This window comes from Poecilia reticulata, chromosome 5 (genome assembly GCF_904066995.2).
Source record: "Poecilia reticulata chromosome 5, P_reticulata-male-v2, whole genome shotgun sequence".
Lineage (NCBI taxonomy): Eukaryota > Metazoa > Chordata > Actinopteri > Cyprinodontiformes > Poeciliidae > Poecilia > Poecilia reticulata.
This window is the reverse complement of record NC_088834.1, coordinates 1,462,263-1,471,941: the sequence shown is the minus strand read 5'-3', so window position 1 is coordinate 1,471,941 and position 9,679 is coordinate 1,462,263. Positions and strand designations below refer to the sequence as shown.

Here is a 9,679-nt window from a genome sequence, read left to right as displayed (position 1 = left end):
GCGCATTCATCCCGGTTTCGCCTGCGGTGCCGTTTTCCCGTCAGGCAGCAACATGTTCTGGTTCTGCATGAATGTCAACAACAACAAGCCTGAGTCACAGATGATGGTTTGTTCAGCTTCCAGTGAGCTGAACCTCCAGGAGCAGGACGGGATTTCGTCCATGTTCTGGTTTCTACCTTTCATCACATCGCTTGTTGCTGCTGCAGGCGGATCTCGGTGTTTGGAGCAGTTTGTCTGAGTTGTGGTCGGTTTGTGTCGCTGCGTTGCTTCATTGCGGAAACAAAGTTTAACTGCTGCAGATTAGAGGATAAATTCTGGAGCAGCTTAAACATTTTCTATAAACATGTTGAATCGAGAAAGTTTTCACTAAAAACAAGTTAAATCTTTAATCTTGCTTGAATAAGAAACAGTATTTTTTTTTTATTATTGAGTTTTGGATGTCATTTAGACAAACTTTTTTTATTTTAACGTGTTTTATATCATAAAACTTGAAAGTTTATCTTTACAACAAATTTTCCCGATAAAATAAGTAATAAAATCTGCTAAAATGCAAAAGTTTATATCTCGGTTTAACAAGAAACTTTCTCCTTTTAATGAGTTTTGCTTTAGGACAAACTTTCTGGCGAAATCTCATTAAAACGGGAAAGTTTCTCTTTACAACAAAGGTTCTCGTTAAAATGAGATAAAACGTATTAAAATGCAAACGTTTATATCTTTACTTAGCGAGAAACTTTCTGGTTTTAAGTTTTTCACCACCACTTCGTTCCCCCTCAGCTGTTATTGCTGCATGGAGAAATGCACCAAAAACCACCAATCAGAGGCAGGGGGAGGGTCTTAGCGCTGTCAATCATCCTTACGTTCTCGCTGTTAAATATGCTAATGACAGAGAAACAACTTCCTGTTACAGGAAGACCGTTTATCCGGTGACATCACTGGTCATGCCAATTAGCATTAGCATTAATAGCTATGCTAGCTGCAGCCTAGCAAAGAGCAAAGGCTAAAGCTCGAGTTTCTTTCTCATCCCAAACCGTCAGGATATAGTGACAGTTTCAGCAAATATATTTTAAAAAAGTTAATAAAAGTTAAATACTGCAGCTTTAATAATATCAGTCGAGGTATTGCAGGTTTAATTAATGTCAACATTTGAAGACTGAACCCTGCTGAGTTATAAAGTTGATGAAATAAACCAACATTTAGAGGAATAGAAAAATAAAACCAGATGAAGCAGCGACCGCGTTTGGCGCCTCGTCGTGAGGCTGACCGGCTCTGATGACCCGGAGCGACGGCTCCACTTCTCCTCCCTGACAGCCAGCAGCAGACAAAGAGGCCCAGGTGAGACCCGCAGCGTCCCGCGGGACAATGGAGGGAACGTGAGACCCGCAGCGTCCCGCGGGACAATGGAGGGAACGTGAGGCCCGCAGCGTCCCGCTGGACAATGGAGGGAACGTGAGGCCCGCAGCGTCCCGCGGGACAATGGAGGGAACGTGAGACCCGCAGCGTCCCGCTGGACAATGGAGGGAACGTGAGACCCGCAGCGTCCCGCGGGACAATGGAGGGAACGTGAGACCCGCAGCGTCCCGCGGGACAATGGAGGGAACGTGAGACCCGCAGCGTCCCGCGGGACAATGGAGGGAACGTGAGACCCGGAGCCACGTCAAAGGAAAGAGCGGAGCGGCTTCAGCACCGAGGTCATCCTCCTGCCGGTCCCACTGGACCCACAGCCAGTAAAACAACCACAACGTTAGAATTAGAATAATGAAATTCATCTTAAAACCTTTGACCAAGCTGGAAATATTTCATCGAGGCTGACAGTTTGGTCACATGATGCCCTGGACTTCAAACTGAGACGGTAATCATTGTTAAACACGGAATTTTTAAAGGTGTAGCACATTCAATATATGTGAAAACCTAATAAACTCTCCCAAATATAAATGAGGTCATAATTTAATTTGTTTTTATGTAACGTTTATTTTACCAGGATTAAAAAACTCTTTTTCAAAAGAGTCCTGGCCAAAAGGCAGCAACAAATACAACACAAAAAAATACAATAAGAAAAATATAGAGCTATAAAAATCAGGTGCATGTCGTAGAATCGGCCTCAAGAAACTTTAGATTTAAAAGCCCTAAATGAGGTTTGTTCTTGTTTCTCTGTTTTGTTTTGTGATTCTGCTCCAACATTAATAATTGAAACGGTTAAATTGTTTATTTTCCCCGTTAAAATCCAACATATATGAAACGCAGCATGGAGGACGGTGAAGGCCTGGACTGGACTCTGCTCTGAAAGAGGAACCGGGTTATGTTCTTATGACCAAACGCTTCGATGTTGGTTGGTTTGTTCATGTTTTTATTAATGTTGGTCTCATGTTGCCTGAAACGTTTGACCATTTTGTGTTATTTCTGTGAACATGATGGTTCTGGAGAGCAGAACATGCTGCTGATTCCCCAGCCTGTTCCTGCTGGGTTAGCAGTGAAGCTAACTTTGGTATTTTAGCTAAGTTTAGCTCAGACACCAACATCTGCTCTCTCAGTTGAGGAATTTCATGTCAACATGCTAATAATGCTAACCCTCATCTTAATGCTGGTGTTTACGTGCTAGTTGCTCTCTGTATGGTAGCGCTTATGCTAACATTAGCCTTGCAGGTAAAGTGAGCATTTTATCCCATTTTTGATATATTAGCTATGTTTAGCATACTGAATAAGACATTGTAAGCCAACATGCTAGTGATTCCCTACATACTAATGACAACACTTAAGCTAATATTAGCATTTTAGCTAATTCTAGCTTTTATGCTAATATGTTGAGTTGAGTAAGTCACTGGGAGTCAACAGGCTAGTAGTGACACCCCACATCTTACTGACTACGTTTTAGCTGACCTTAACGATGTTAACATTGTTAATGTTCAGCCTCAGTACCACTGATTTGGGTCAGATCAGAACTCTGGGATCCAACCGACAGGCACACTGACAGGACTCGTTTGAATGTTCTAGTTTCAAATTGTTCTCATCAGTTGCAGACATTTTTATCTTTGTATGCTGTTTATGTCGCTGTTGGAAAACCTGGATTTCCCCAATAATGGAGGATAAAGGATATGTGTATTCTGCCTTCAGCAGGACAAACTGACCCGGTTTGCAGCTGTGCTGCTGATGACGACCTCCAGATTCTGAACATCACCTTCTCTCTGCTCAGTGTTATTTCCTGCGATGCAGCGACGACCTTTCATAGCGGACAGATTAATGCTGAGCTGTAAAGCAGCGTCGGTGTTTCTCTGTGATTGTTTCTCCATCATTTGCATGTGAACAAAAGGTTCCTCTTTCCTGCGTCTCTCGTTTGAATGTTGGGAGGCAGAAAGAGGAAGCAGAACCTGAAGCAGTTCTTTGTTCTGCTCTTATTATCAGATATCAACCTGATCAAATCACCAGGGTCGAGTTTGCATCTGCGTTCGCTCTGGGAAACATTAATAACTATTTATAGTTTTCCATGAATAACTGCAGAGGTGAAAGAGTCGGGTTAATCCAGCAAACCAAATCTGCTGCTCTCTGTCTGGCGTCTTATCTTTGATCGGTCGAATCTTTTTCAGGTTAAGATGCTTCAGCCAGAACTGCTTTATGGGGCAAAGGTCACCGAAAGCACAAAGAAAATTAAATTCCTGCTCCGGAGATAAAAGCCAGAAGAAGCAGGGATTATATTCACATGTTCTGGTTCTGATGTATCAAAGAAAACAACGTGTGTCAAAAAGTATAGTTTAGTTTCATTAGGCAGTAATGAGTAATATTAATTTTAATTGGTGAGAATGGCAGAAATTGTCATATATTTCCAGTATCCAAGATAAAATTACATTATTAATTTTTGGTGATGGAGAAATAATTCACTTATATAATAAACACTAAGATAACAGTATTTTTTGCCATGTTTGAACTGTAATGTTCAATAATGTTGAAACAGTATAACGTTCAAAAACGTGCAACTGAATCTTAAAGATGACTTTGAATAACAGACATAAAAATTGGTTTTATTTTATTATTTCATGCCACTAACTTATGTAATATCTAATTTGAAACCAAATCTGGATGTAATATTGAAATAAACATCCTCTAATTAAAATCTAGCATCAGATTAACAACAAAATCAAAGCGAATGAATTAATCATGAATCTTTTCCAGATTTCATTAAGACAGTATTTGTGTTTAAATTTGACGCTGACTGCACAGTTTTCTGCTTTTTATTCAGTTTTATATATTATTCCTACCTTTGTGTGAATCTGTGTGTCACTTTGCTGCTGCTGCTGCTCAGAAACGTCCCAAATGTGGAACAATAAACATGTTTTCTATCACTTTTCCAGTTCAGAGTAAAACCTGGAGGTTCTTCGCCCGGTGAGGACGAACCTCAGACTCACTGAGGTTCACTTCACAACGTTTTGAAGCTCAACATGCAGAAATCCTCTGATGTTTACTAAAAACATGAGAAATCTTGACTCCTGCTTGTCGGACGCGGCTGAAACGAGGATCCGTCCCAGAGGGACGTTTCTGCACCCAGAGGTTTTATTTGACTGAAACCAGAGAAACTCCTTCAGAGAGCAGATCCCATAAAACCAGAGGAAGCTGAGGGCCTTAAATCTGTCCACACCACTGCAAAGGTCAGAGGTCAGTGGATGAGGGAACGCAGGAAATGAGGCTGCAGGTGAGTTCGCGCGCATGGCGGCGTCCCGGTCCGTCGCAGCGAAACTCCTTCCTTCTCTCCGGCCGTTTCCCTCTCTGTGCCTCTTCTCCGCTCAGCCATAGGCCGGCTTTTGTCTTCATGCAAAAACTCACATTCCTCATGGCCTCTGCCCACAGACACACAAACACACACACACTCAGGCATTCCTCTGCCCGGCAACAATGAGCTCTTTGTGCCGCACGCCCGCCTGTGTTTTCATTTCATTTTTTATTGCTTTTGAACTCCAACTCCTCGCATGGAGAATTTAATCATCTCTGCGCTGGTTCCTGACTCGGCTTCTGAAAAGGAGTTTTTCTGTGTGTGTTGTTTGACGGCTGGTCGTCCGGGAGGCCGGCAGCTGCAGTGTGAGCAGAAACGCCCTCCACACACACCAACACACACACACACACACGGTCCAAAGACAAAAGGACTGCAAGTCGTGGAGACACCTGGCTTAAGCTCCGGTTTTGTTGTGTCTCTTATCGTCTCTTCAAGGATTCAGGCAGTGAAAAGAAGTCAGAGGAAGGCAGGAAGTGACATAATATCAACAAATCATTACATCACGACCTCATTCAGAAACGCCACTGTCCCGTAAAGAAAACACTTCCTGTCATGTTCAGAGCTGCAGGTCCAACATGTGATTTCTCGTTTTCCAGACTCACGTTGGCCTGTTTCGTCCACTCAGACGCCAGTCTGGACACGTCAACGTGACCCAACCAGGACGAAGATCCCTGACCCCAGATCCTGACCTCCAGGCCGGACTGAGGTCAGTCGCCCACATGCCGACGCCGCGCCGCTCACCGCGTCTCCATCAGCGACTCTTTGCACACATTTTGAAATATCACATCAGAGTCAGTTTGAAATAATTTAGTTTTTTATGACATAATTTATCTTTTGGTTCTTCAGCACAGTAAACTGAACAGGCATATGAATAACACAACATGTCTTTATGTTTTCTGATAGTTATTGAATTCAGACGAGTGTTACTTCTCCTGGTCAAACAGAAACATTGCGGTAAGTTAATTATTTTGTTCTTGGTTATATTTGAAACAGAGCTAATGCGCTAAACGCTAACAAACAGATCTGGTCTGTGCCTTACCAGAGGCACCAGACGGCTCTGCCTGTTTACATCTCAACCTCATTTCAACAGGTTATTTGTTATGTGACACGGGCGTCCCACTGTTTTAACACTTTTTATTCAGTTTTGCTGAAAAACTGAATTTCTTTGCCGTTATTTTTGTGCCGCTAATCCGAGAGCGCAGTGAAACCGATGTGAGCGAATATATCTATGTAAGCTAACGTCTATTTATGCTGTTGAGCATTTATATTTCACATAAACACTCGATTCGCTCTGACTCCCTTTCTCCTCATGTATGGGACACCAAGAAGGCCAAAATGTTTATATTTCACATAAACACTCGATCCGCTCTGATTCCCTTTCTCCTCAGGTATGGGACACCAAGAAGGCCAAAATGTTTATATTTCACATAAACATCGATCCGCTCTGACTCCCTTTCTCCTCATGTATGGGACACCAAGAAGGCCAAAATGTTTATATTTCACATAAACATTGATCCGCTCTGACTCCCTTTCTCCTCAGGTATGGGACACCAAGAAGGCCAAAATGTTTATATTTTACATAAACATTGATCCGCTCTGACTCCCTTTCTCCTCAGGTATGGGACACCAAGAAGGCCAAAATGTTTATATTTCACATAAACATTGATCCGCTCTGACTCCCTTTCTCCTCAGGTATGGGACACCAAGAAGGCCAAAATGTTTATATTTCACATAAACACTCAATCCGCTCCGACTCCCTTTCTCATCAGGTATGGGACACCAAGAAGGCCAAAATGTTTATATTTCACATAAACACTCAATCCGCTCCGACTCCCTTTCTCATCAGGTATGGGACACCAAGAAGGCCAAAATGTTTATATTTTACATAAACATTGATCCGCTCTGACTCCCTTTCTCCTCATGTATGGGACACCAAGAAGGCCAAAATGTTTATATTTCACATAAACATCGATCCGCTCTGACTCCCTTTCTCCTCAGGTATGGGACACCAAGAAGGCCAAAATGTTTATATTTTACATAAACATTGATCCGCTCTGACTCCCTTTCTCCTCAGGTATGGGACACCAAGAAGGCCAAAATGTTTATATTTCACATAAACATTGATCCGCTCTGACTCCCTTTCTCCTCAGGTATGGGACACCAAGAAGGCCAAAATGTTTATATTTCACATAAACATTGATCCGCTCTGACTCCCTTTCTCCTCAGGTATGGGACACCAAGAAGGCCAAAATGTTTATATTTCACATAAACATTGATCCGCTCTGACTCCCTTTCTCCTCAGGTATGGGACACCAAGAAGGCCAAAATGTTTATATTTCACATAAACACTCCATCCGCTCCGACTCCCTTTCTCATCAGGTATGGGACACCAAGAAGGCCAAAATGTTTATATTTTACATAAACATTGATCCGCTCCGACTCCCTTTCTCCTCATGTATGGGACACCAAGAAGGCCAAAATGTTTATATTTCACATAAACATTGATCCGCTCTGACTCCCTTTCTCCTCAGGTATGGGACACCAAGAAGGCCAAAATGTTTATATTTTACATAAACATCGATCCGCTCTGACTCCCTTTCTCCTCAGGTATGGGACACCAAGAAGGCCAAAATGTTTATATTTCACATAAACATCGATCCGCTCTGACTCCCTTTCTCCTCAGGTATGGGACACCAAGAAGGCCAAAATGTTTATATTTCACATAAACACTCGATCCGCTCTGACTCTCTTTCTCCTCAGGTATTAATTACGACCAACGATTCAAAATACTCCAGAAAGAGGCAGAAATGACAAAGTGAAAAACACCAGAGAATATAACAGATTTGGATTTTATGCTCTGAGAATATGTAGTTAAGCTTACTAATGTGCTTACTTTATGCATTATGGGAACATTTTTACATTTCCTGAGCCTCTATGTGAAGTGATCTCCTCCCAGCTGACCCCCCTGCTGCTGCACCACCCAATAAAATGCCCACGTTTACAGTCCGCAGCCCAGAGCTCCAATCAGCACCTCCGTATTTCTGTTTCACACCAGCGGGGAACAAAGAGCGGCGCTTTGGACGACAGGACACCTGTAAAGCGTTTGAAATTTCAGCGTCCTTCAGATAAAAAGCTGCGTCAGGTGACCTGGACGGTGCAGCGGAGCGGAGACCTGCAGCTGCGTCCTGACGGCCGACTCCATGACGGCCGACTCCATGACGACCGACTCCATGATGGCCGACTCCATGACGGCGTTCATGCTGCTCAGGCTTTGAACTTTGCCAGCAGTAACTCGATCTGGAGACGATAAAACCCTGAGGGGAAGCAGTTTGTGTCACTGCAGCCACCCACAAACCTTCAGCCAAAGATGTTACATGAATTTGACTCTATGCTTGTTTCTGGGTGTGATTAACTCTGACCTGAACCTTCAGACTCGCATAAAAACAGTTACAAAGTCGGCCTTCTATCGCCTGAAGATCATTTCCAGGATTAAAGGACTAATGTCCCAGCGAGATGTTTATAGCTGGATTTACTTTAAAAATGTGCTTAAATCTTTGTCTATGTTCTGTTAATGTTGAAAAAACACAATGTCGCAATTGCTCTGTTTCCATTAAATAGGACATTAAAATCACACGTAATCTATTTATCCCATAATAAATCATTAAAAATCATGGCCCCAACGTATCTAAACATGAAGTATATCCATAATTCATCCATCAGAGGAGACGGCAGCTGGTTTTGGGGTAATGGTAGTCGGCCATTTTACAGAAGAGCGAAGGATTCAACATGACTTTTGATGAACTGGGAAGCTGTGAGCTCTGGTGGCGCCTGATGCGCAATGTCTGAGAAAATACAACAAAAACAAACCGTGAAGAAAACTACTTCCTGTTGTCTTCTTCTGTGTTTTTTTTTTTGCCAGTAACATTCGGCTGTTGATCATGTGATCACTTCCTCCTAGCACAGAGTTTCTCCTCCCTGATTCTCGTGTTTCTCCTCCCTGGTCCTCAGGCTCCCTGTCCTGCATGTATCAGGTGTTTCCCTTCTGAAACACCTGGATTGTATCTCTGGGTGATTAACAGGCGTCTGCAGCACCTGATGGTCATGAAATCATTTGAATCAGCTGTTCTGGAACAGAGGCTCATCTAGAACATGCAGAGCAGGAGGTGGTGAGGACCAGGTGGAGAAACTCGAGGACCAGGGTGGAGAAACACGAGGACCAGGGAGGAGAAACACGAGGACCAGGGAGGAGAAACACGAGGACCAGGGTGGAGAAACACGAGGACCAGGGTGGAGAAACACGAGGACCAGGGAGGAGAAACACGAGGACCAGGGAGGAGAAACACGAGGACCAGGGTGGAGAAACACGAGGACCAGGGTGGAGAAACACGAGGACCAGGGTGGAGAAACACGAGGACCAGGGTGGAGAAACACGAGGACCAGGGAGGAGAAACACGAGGACCAGGGTGGAGAAACACGAGGACCAGGGTGGAGAAACACGAGGACCAGGGAGGAGAAACACGAGGACCAGGGAGGAGAAACACGAGGACCAGGGTGGAGAAACACGAGGACCAGGGTGGAGAAACACGAGGACCAGGGAGGAGAAACACGAGGACCAGGGAGGAGAAACACGAGGACCAGGGAGGAGAAACTCGAGGACCAGGGTGGAGAAACACGAGGACCAGGGTGGAGAAACACGAGGATCAGGGTGGAGAAACACGAGGATCAGGGTGGAGAAACACGAGGATCAGGGAGGAGAAACATGAGGATCAGGGAGGAGAAACACAAGGTTCAGGGTGGAGAAACACCCTGAACCTCGTGTTTCCTCGTGGAGAAACACGAGGATCAGGGTGGAGAAACACGAGGATCAGGGTGGAGAAACACGAGGATCAGGGTGGAGAAACACGAGGACCAGGGTGGAGAAAC

General features: G+C 44.0%; 1 long non-coding RNA gene across 1 annotated transcript; it reads left to right on the top strand.

Annotated features, from left to right (window-relative positions):
• Positions 1-2,233: 2,233 nt before the first annotated feature.
• On the top strand, positions 2,234-7,934 carry LOC145551605 (uncharacterized). Its single transcript, XR_014087476.1, has 5 exons — positions 2,234-2,326; positions 4,341-4,678; positions 5,353-5,462; positions 5,660-5,710; positions 7,812-7,934. It is a non-coding gene; the product is annotated as an uncharacterized LOC145551605 (long non-coding RNA).
• Positions 7,935-9,679: the final 1,745 nt, after the last annotated feature.